We start from the raw sequence: 8,429 nt of genomic DNA, 5'->3' as shown, positions 1-8,429 counted from the left end.
TGCTCAGTGTTTGTAAAGCAGCGACGGGCTGGTTTTCCTCCCATGTTGTTTTTCACTTTTCCCTCCCCACCCTTCCTCATTCCCAGCCCTGAAATCTCATCCCCTCGGGGAAATAAGATAGTCCAGGCTCATCTCACGAAATCCAAACTAAGTACCTATATCCCCTCCTCTACTCAGGCCTTGAAAAGCCTACGTTCCCTTCAGTACCAACCATTGTGAAAGAAGTTATGGTGGAGGGTACGTCGGAGTGGAAAGAGACAGACCTGTCCTTCAGGTTCAGCGTATGCTTGGTCACGTTTTTATAAAGCTGGCCATAGCAAGAGAAAGTGAGGGGTCCAGAGCCTAAGCTTCATTAGCCGCACAGTAAATCGACGTCGGTCACAATCCATGGTGTGCACTTTGTAATCCTGCAGTGGATCACAGCCTGCTGCTAAGCAACCTTTCCTTTGCCCAGGTCTTCAGACGGCCTGGTGGCAAGGGTGTGCTCTGAAGGAGGCGGCGTGGCTTCCGAGCAGCTGGCCAGAGGAGCCATCATTTTTGATTCTCAACGTTTTGGGTGACAACGATGATGTATAGTTAAAATGGCAGACACACTAACTAGACCTATTTCTCTCTCTCCTGATAAAGACATTGGGAAACCAGGATGAAGCCTTCATTTATACCGCTAGAAACAGAAATCTGGTGTGCAAGGAGGCAGAGATTTGGTTCTCATGGTCTCAGTGATGAAAACGTTTTCACGGCCATTCAAGTTGGGTCTCCCAGTTGCATTCATAGAGCTTATTAAGACCAGTTCCTGTTCACAAATCAAAGACCAAAGATTGAATAGTGTGTGCGTTTGACATTTTTATCTGATTTCTGAGTAAAAGGAAAGAACATAAGGTGGAAAATACCCTACTAGCCCTTTCATTACAAATAAAATAATTGACACCAAATGCTGTTGGGTCTCCGAGAAGGGCTGGGCTCTGCTTCCAGCCCCCGCACACCCATATTTTAGAAATATCTAGAAAACATTTCCTGATTTTTTGAATTTTTGTTTGTACTGAACAATTGGAAATGTAGCTATCACTAAGGAAAAGTTTTATACAATCCAGGAGCTGAAGCTTTTCCCCAGGAAAACCTTTGTTGATTGGTCCAAAGAGTTAACAGCTGCAAGAGTTCCAGAGTTCAGGAACAGTCTTACAATGTATACAATTTGGGAAACTTTCTTCCTGGAAATAACTCTCTTTCCAATGTCAATGCTAGGACAAAGCACTAGAGACACACTACGTTTCCAATAAGTGGCATTTTTTAAATACCTGAAAGGCAGGGCTACATTGTAATTTTTGTGGGCCTGAGACTCTAGGGGGGACTTTCTTCCATAAAAATATATACATTAATTCTCTCTGACAACTGCACTGACATAAAGAAAGATACAACCCAGGCTGGATTAAAACAGAACATTTTCTTCCCCCTAAAATCACATTTTCTTTCTGATCTTTAAGGAAATTAAAATACTCTTGTGGTCCCTAAAAAAACCATTTTTGTGGTTTCCTGAAAGTACCATAGGCCCCGAACACCGTCCTTAAAGGATAAGTCAGCCGGGTGAAAGGAAAGCAAGGCAGGAGCCATGCACCCCAGCCACGAGAAACAGACCCAGGGAGAGACGGGAGCGTGGGCTCCCAAATCTCCGCCAGGAAAGCTGTTCAGTGGGTGACAACCTCCCAGCATTTGTGTTTGTTTTTTAGCCTGATAACTGAGATTAGGAATTCCATTGGGATTTTTAAAAATTCTTTAAAAATAAAGTACTTTCATTTCTGACACATGATGAATTAGTTGCTTCAGGGAGATTTCCTACTTTGGGAGCACTTGGGTTCTTCATTAGACACATTTTATGATGAATTATCAGACCATAAGAAGTAGGGGGATTTTCTGAGCTCCCTCCCCAGCCCATTCCTAAGAAGCTAACAGAACTGGGGAGCTGGGGAGCTGGTTGCCTGAGGGCGGAGGCTCCTGGCCTCACTGTCTAGCAACAGTGAGCCTCAGGTTCGGGAGTCAAGCATGGCTTTCGCACCGAGCTGGGCCTCGGCGGGTGGCAGAAGAGTATTCCCCTTCGCCAGGCTGCTCCTAGAAAGCATGCACGGTTGGCCCTCGGCTGGTGTCTGGTCACCGGACGTGGGGAGGGTTTTCCCTATGCCCTGCTGAGAGTGGCGCACTGTGCCCATGCTGTTCATACAGACAGCACGGTTTGTGCTGAGCATTGCTCTCCTGCGAGTCTGGGATTTTGAAGCTAGGCAGAAGGTGCCTTCCGGCTGTGTCATTGCAAAGGTGCACCCTCGTTCTCGACAGGTGCGGCGGCTTCCTGTAGGCCGGTGGCTTTCAAACCTGGCTCAACACTAAAATCAGCATGGCCCGGCCGGTGTGGCTCAGTGGTTGAGCGTCAGCCCAGAAGCCAAGAGGCCAAGGTTCGATTCCCGGTCAGGGCATGTGCCTGGGTTGCCGGCTTGATCTCCACTAGGGGGAGTGCAGGAGGCAGCTGATCTGTGATGTTTCTCATTGATGTTTCTCTCTCTCTCTCTCTAAAAATCAATAAAACATATTTTTAAAAAAATTAAAATCACCACGGGAACTGTTAAGAAACACAGGTGCCACATTCATTATAGTCCGAAACTGGAAGCAACCCGATGGGCAATAGTAGGATAGAGTGGTGTGTCCCACCAGGGACGTCTGCCCAGCAGGGGGTGGGCCAACCACAGCACAGTCAACACCAGGAACCCACGGCCAACGAAAGACAGGGAAGGGAACAGACAGTCGGGCCCTGCTGACAGGGAGAGCAAAGCAGGCAGAACCCAGGCTGTGAGAAAACAACATCTGGTTACCTTTGAGGGGTGAGGGGTAGTGACAGGAAGGGAGCCTGCAGGGCCCTGGGTGCTGGTCACGCTGATTCCTCACCTGGGTTACAGGGGAAAACTCGGAGCTGAGCCCATGACGTGTGCACTTTTCCCCCTTATGTATGTTAAACTTCAGTGAACATCAAAAAGTAAACACAAAGTAAGCGATCCCGGGGCCCATCGCAGGCCAGTCAGAAGCCCCCGCGGGAGCCGGAGCAGGAGCTCTCTCTTCTGATGACTCCCCCAGATCCTCACGTGCACCCAGCTCCAGGACGGCTGCGTGAGAGCAGACCTCCCAGACTTTCACGCGGGCATCTTGTGAAAATGCGGGCCCTGCCTTCCCAGGACTGGGAGGGCCCAGGGCTCTGCACTCTTGATCTCTCAAGAACAAGCTCCCAGCCAAGGCCCATGCTTCCCAACACAGGAGCAGCGAGGCTGTTTAAAAATTAATTTTAAAAAAAGCTAGGAGGAGAAATCAGCCAGGGCGGGAACACGTTCCACACGGGGAGGTGGCTCAGAGCAGCAGCTCCGGGGGCACCGTGCATCGGGGGATGGGGAAGCGGAAACCAGGACCCCAGGTTCACCCCCTTGTCCCCAAGAAGGTTCCACAGAGCTCCCGAGAACACACGACCAGCTGAAGACGGACCAGGACCTTCCAGCAATGTCCCTGAGTGTGGCCAGGAGCTGGGGACCCAGGGAGAACCCTGCCCTGCTGCTCCGGGGCCTGTGTCACTCAGCAGGACAGGATGGGGCGTTGTAGCCTAACAAGAGCCGTTTGGACTGCACTCGGGCCCGGGCTAGTCCCACAAAGATGCCCGAGAGCCTGCAGGTGTGACGACAGAATCACTGTCCTGAGCCAGGTGAGCAGACAGGTGTGTGGTGGGAAAACACCTCCCCAACCCCTGCCTCCCTCCTGAGATGGGGCACCCTTTCATGTGGCCCCTTCTCTTTCCCACGCCGCCCCTGGGAAGGGGGCGTGGCGCTGTGATTGCAGATTCGGAGGAACAGAGGTGTAACTAGGAAGGCGCCCCGGCAGGAAGCCCCGCTGCCCGATCTGGGGGCTCAGCATTAACAAACCAGCTCGGCTAAGAGATCTCAGGCCAGTCCTCAGCCTAGTTCACCGGCACTGATGGTGACAGTCTGCACCCGGCGCCCCGGTGAGGAAGAGGGGTGCTATCTGGGGGACAGCACTCTGACTTCCTACTATAAGGTGCAAGTGAAAGGAGAAAGTGTAAATATCCTTTTTTTTTTTTTTACAAAAAAAGAAATTCTTTTCCAGAAATGTTAGTCTGGTAGTGTGGACGTCGACCCCTGACCAGTGCAGACCAGATCACCCAGCAGACAGTTCGCAAAGGGTTAGAGGACAGTGAAGACCCCACGTCCGCAGTCCACGCCAATGGGCTCCCAGTGGGCACCTCTGCACTTCAAGTTCCAGACCCATCGGTTGACACCTTAGATGTGGCTCGTCCCAACAGAACTCGCGACTCACTCTTCCAAGCTGCCTTCACCCTACATTTCCATGAAGTACGTCACCCCACCCTTGGTGAGACCTGTCAGTTGTTCCTTCCTGTCTCACCCTGCCGGATTCCTCACAGATGCCATCGAACCCTCTGCCTCCTCCGGTCTCACAGCGGAGCCCAGCTGGGGCTGCAGTGCCCCACCCCCGCCTCCACCCCACCCTCTACCTCAACTCCACCCACCTCCACCCCACCCCCTACCTCCACCCTCCACCCTCACCCCACCCCCATCCCAATCAGAAACATGCACTGCAGAGTGTCCTAGGACGGGACTTAAACCTTTACGTGCACTGAAATTCCAGGGCTCTTATTTAAATGCAGGTTTTGATTCTTTGGGTCTGAGGCGAGGCCTGGGAGTCCGCATTTCTAACGAGCTCCCAGCTGGCCCTGAAGCCACCTGTCCTGGACCACACTGAATAGTGAGGCTCTGAGTGACACACAAACTTGAGGATGCCGCCTCTGTGCCCAGATCCTCGGGCGGTTCCCCTTCAGATAAAACCAAACTCTCTATAAGGTCACTTTTGACCAGGCCCTGCCTTCGTTTCCAAAATCATCTCATCAGGTCCACCCAAACCCTTTGACATCCTTCCAGACGCAGCCGGAGTGAGCCGCACAGCGGGCGGTGCTCGCTTCCTGGCCTTTGAACCTGAGGCCTAGGATGTCTGTCCCTCCCACCCCCACTTCCTCTTCAGCCCGGTTTGTTTCTGCTTACACTCAAGACCCAGGGCGACTGCCCCCTAACAGTCGGGGGCTCTTTTTCCTCTGCCCCCCCATTAGCACATTGTTTGATACCTAACGATTTTGGGGTAACTTTGTCCCTCCCACGAGGCTGTGAGCCCCTCGGGAGGCCTTAGCCAGCTCCCCAAGGAATAAGAGTTTGCTCCCTGGCGGTTTACTTTTGGAAGCAAGATGGGGAAGATGCTGTGGGTACCAGGGTCCCCCTCCTGCCGGGACCCTCTGCGGACAACTGGGGGGGCCTCTCAGAAGGGAGACACCAAGAAGGGGGTGTTTGCCTTTGTCTCCTGTCACCACTGGTCAAGGCCGATCCCAGAGCATGTTAATTGTCTGTCATTTCAAGGTTTCCCTGTGTTCCAGAATGGTTGTGACAGTCCCACGCGGAGGCAACAGACACCCAGAGCAGAGATAAGCGCTACCAGGCTCCACCGGGGCACAGCTGGGTGCTAGAGCCAAGCTGAGGCAAGAATTAGGTCAGAAGGATAGGAGGTGGCACCCAAAGCACCCCCCAGGCAGGGACTGCAGCTGTCCAGGTGTGGCCCAGCACAGGGACGGCAGCACTTGGCACATGCCGGCTGGGAGCCCAAGGGATGCTGAAGGAGTGAACAAATGAGTGAATGGAAATACATCGCCGCCTTTTCATTGCGGATCCGGTTGACAGTGACAACCCAAGACACATTCAAGGTAGTACAACTCCGCAGCCCACTGTGGATCGGAGAACCCACCTGAGGAGCGAGGCTGAGGCCCCGGCCACGCTGGTGACTGTCCTGAGCCACCAACTCTCCCGGGCCGCAGCCAGTGCTCACTCCCATTTCTGGAATGAAGGCACTGACGTACTGATGCTGATCAAATCAGAGCTGGAAGAATATCGAACCGGCTACAGGCAAGGCCCCAATTAAAAAGAAAAAACCTCAGTGGGCCCAGGAGAAAGGGCCCTGCCAGAGCGGCGATCTGGATGGGGCAGGAAGTTAGGGCGGGCTAACGGAGATTCTAGAATCCCATCGACTCCTCTCTGTGTTGAGACATCGAGAAACACCTTCAAAAGTGTGTGAGAAACAACGTCCTGGAGGTGTCCCCAGGCGGCCACCCTGAGATCGTGCAGCTGGTACAAACGCAGACCGGCCTCCGTGACGTTACCCTTAACTCTGGGAACGTTCATTCTCCGGTTTCCCTGCGAGGGCTCTGGTCAGTGCGGGGATCTAATTTCTACCTGTTCCCCATACATCTGCTTCCTGTGGCTTTAAATGCTGTTCCTTGGTGACCAGGGCCACTGGGCCTGCCGTGCGGGATCCTGCCCCGAGCAAGGGGTTAACAGACAGGAAATCCCCCCGCCTTCCTTTTCCTGGCCTTATGGGGGAGGGCCCGGACCCCTCTGGCTCCTTGAAGCTCACTGTGCATTTGAAAGGCTGCTGGGTTGTTCCCTGGGGCTTCCCTAGCTGTGTGGGGTCTGTGCGGTTCCTGGGCACTTTGTTTCTCTCCTGCTGGACAGAGATGCATGGAGCTAACACAACATACACAAATAATTAGGAACTGAACACACAGGATCATCATGTGCTCACACAAACAGCAAGGGTGGGGATGAAGCGGGACCTTTTTCTTCCCCAGGGACCCATCAGCTGCCTCCTTCCTTCTACCTGGGGAAGAGCCTGGAGAGCAAGGGCTGGGCTGCTTCCCTCCAGAGAGTTCTGGCTTCATCTTTGTGGTCCCTTAACTTGCAGAGAACTAGAGCTGCCTAGCCGGGGAAGGGAACTGGGGTCCCAGGTGGTATCCCCTGTTCTGCTGGCTCCTCCCTGCCTGGCCTCAGGCTCAGTGGGGCTCCTCAGGGGGGCTGGCACAGCTTCCAAAGGTGACTGCCAGGAAATGATGCATCGAGAGGATGCCGGCGAAGACCTCAGGCGTTCACAGGACAGTCACGCCTCCCACCCCGAGCAGCCTGGGGGATGACGGCTCCATCAGAATGCATGGAAAATGAACCACTGTAGGAAATGCATGTGCAGACCTGCACTTGAACTCCACAGGGACGTCCTGCAGACCTGCTGCACCGAGGAGCCTGCAGGCAACACCTAGACTCAGGTCTGGCTATGCCACCCCGAAGCCAGATGTCCCCTGTGAGTTTCTTATTACAGGGATCCTTGCAAAGTGCGAGACAAACAGAAGGCATCGGTGTTTCCTTCCTTAGTCACCGGCCTGCTCTTTCCAGGCTTCAGTATTTTACGAACCAGCAACATTGTTCACTCTGCCTCACTGGATGACTTGGTGGGCCAGGGCAGCAGATGATAGTCATTTGCAGTGAGCACATTAATTATTTGTAGGAAGGCGGCTGCTGCTGGGCTATTTTTAAAGCCCTTTAAAAGTAGTTTCTTTTAACTCTTCACAAGGCTAAATATCTCTCTAGATATTTAGTTGATTCTATACTTGTGCCCAGCAAGGCTTTTAAAAAGACAACATGTAACACCAAGGACAATTTTAGGCCAAAACGCAGGCAGAATGTTACGCGGAATGTGCCTGGCCAGGGCCCCACACTGAGCTGTGACCTTCCCCCTGCTGGCAGGGCTTGGCCGAACCATCCATCAGGCCCGCGCTATTCTGAAGTCAGCACCGGGAATGGCCAAATTGATGGAACTGAACAGGCGCATCCCGCAGGTCCTGAGAAGCTCGGAGCAGCACCCCTGCGTGTGGCCCAGGGGTCCGTCCCCAGCAGGAAGGCCCCACGGCTGCCACCTTCAGTCGGGGCCTCTCATGCAGCAACAGCAAAGTCCCAACAAGGACAGTGGAGGCGGGGAGGTAACCTGCCTTCAGTGCCTCCATCTCTCTTCCTCAGCGCGCTCTCCTGCCAGGCTCCCACGGCTACCAAGGGAGTCCCCACGCCCTCGACTTCTATACCGTGGACATATCTGACTCCAGCAGTGTGAGCTCAGATATCAGTGGACAAGGGCAGCCTTCTTTGTGTCAGGGAAAACATACAATTTAGGTGACTGCCTCCTTGAAGGCACTTAGAAAACACAGAAAATACGAGGTTAAATATTTTCATTCATAAGGCTTGTCCCGGCCTTGGGCATGGGCAAAATTGCCAAACCACCTCGCTCTTGGGCAACCATTCGGGAGGCTTAACCGAGCCACCCGGCGGGAAGGGAGGCTGCCATCTGGGTCGCATTCCACCTTCTGCCTGGCGTGGGCTCTGAGTTGCAAGGACCGCGTCATAGGGCGGCCCCAGGCAGGCTCTTGGCAGACTGGCTGGCCCGCAGCAGGCTGGCAGCCCTGCCTCTGACCCTGCCCGCCACCTCCATGCAGCAGGGCATGACTCAGGCGC

This window comes from Miniopterus natalensis, chromosome 6 (genome assembly GCF_054644295.1).
Source record: "Miniopterus natalensis isolate mMinNat1 chromosome 6, mMinNat1.hap1, whole genome shotgun sequence".
In the NCBI taxonomy this organism is placed as follows: Eukaryota; Metazoa; Chordata; class Mammalia; order Chiroptera; family Miniopteridae; genus Miniopterus; species Miniopterus natalensis.
This window is presented reverse-complemented; position numbering follows the sequence as displayed.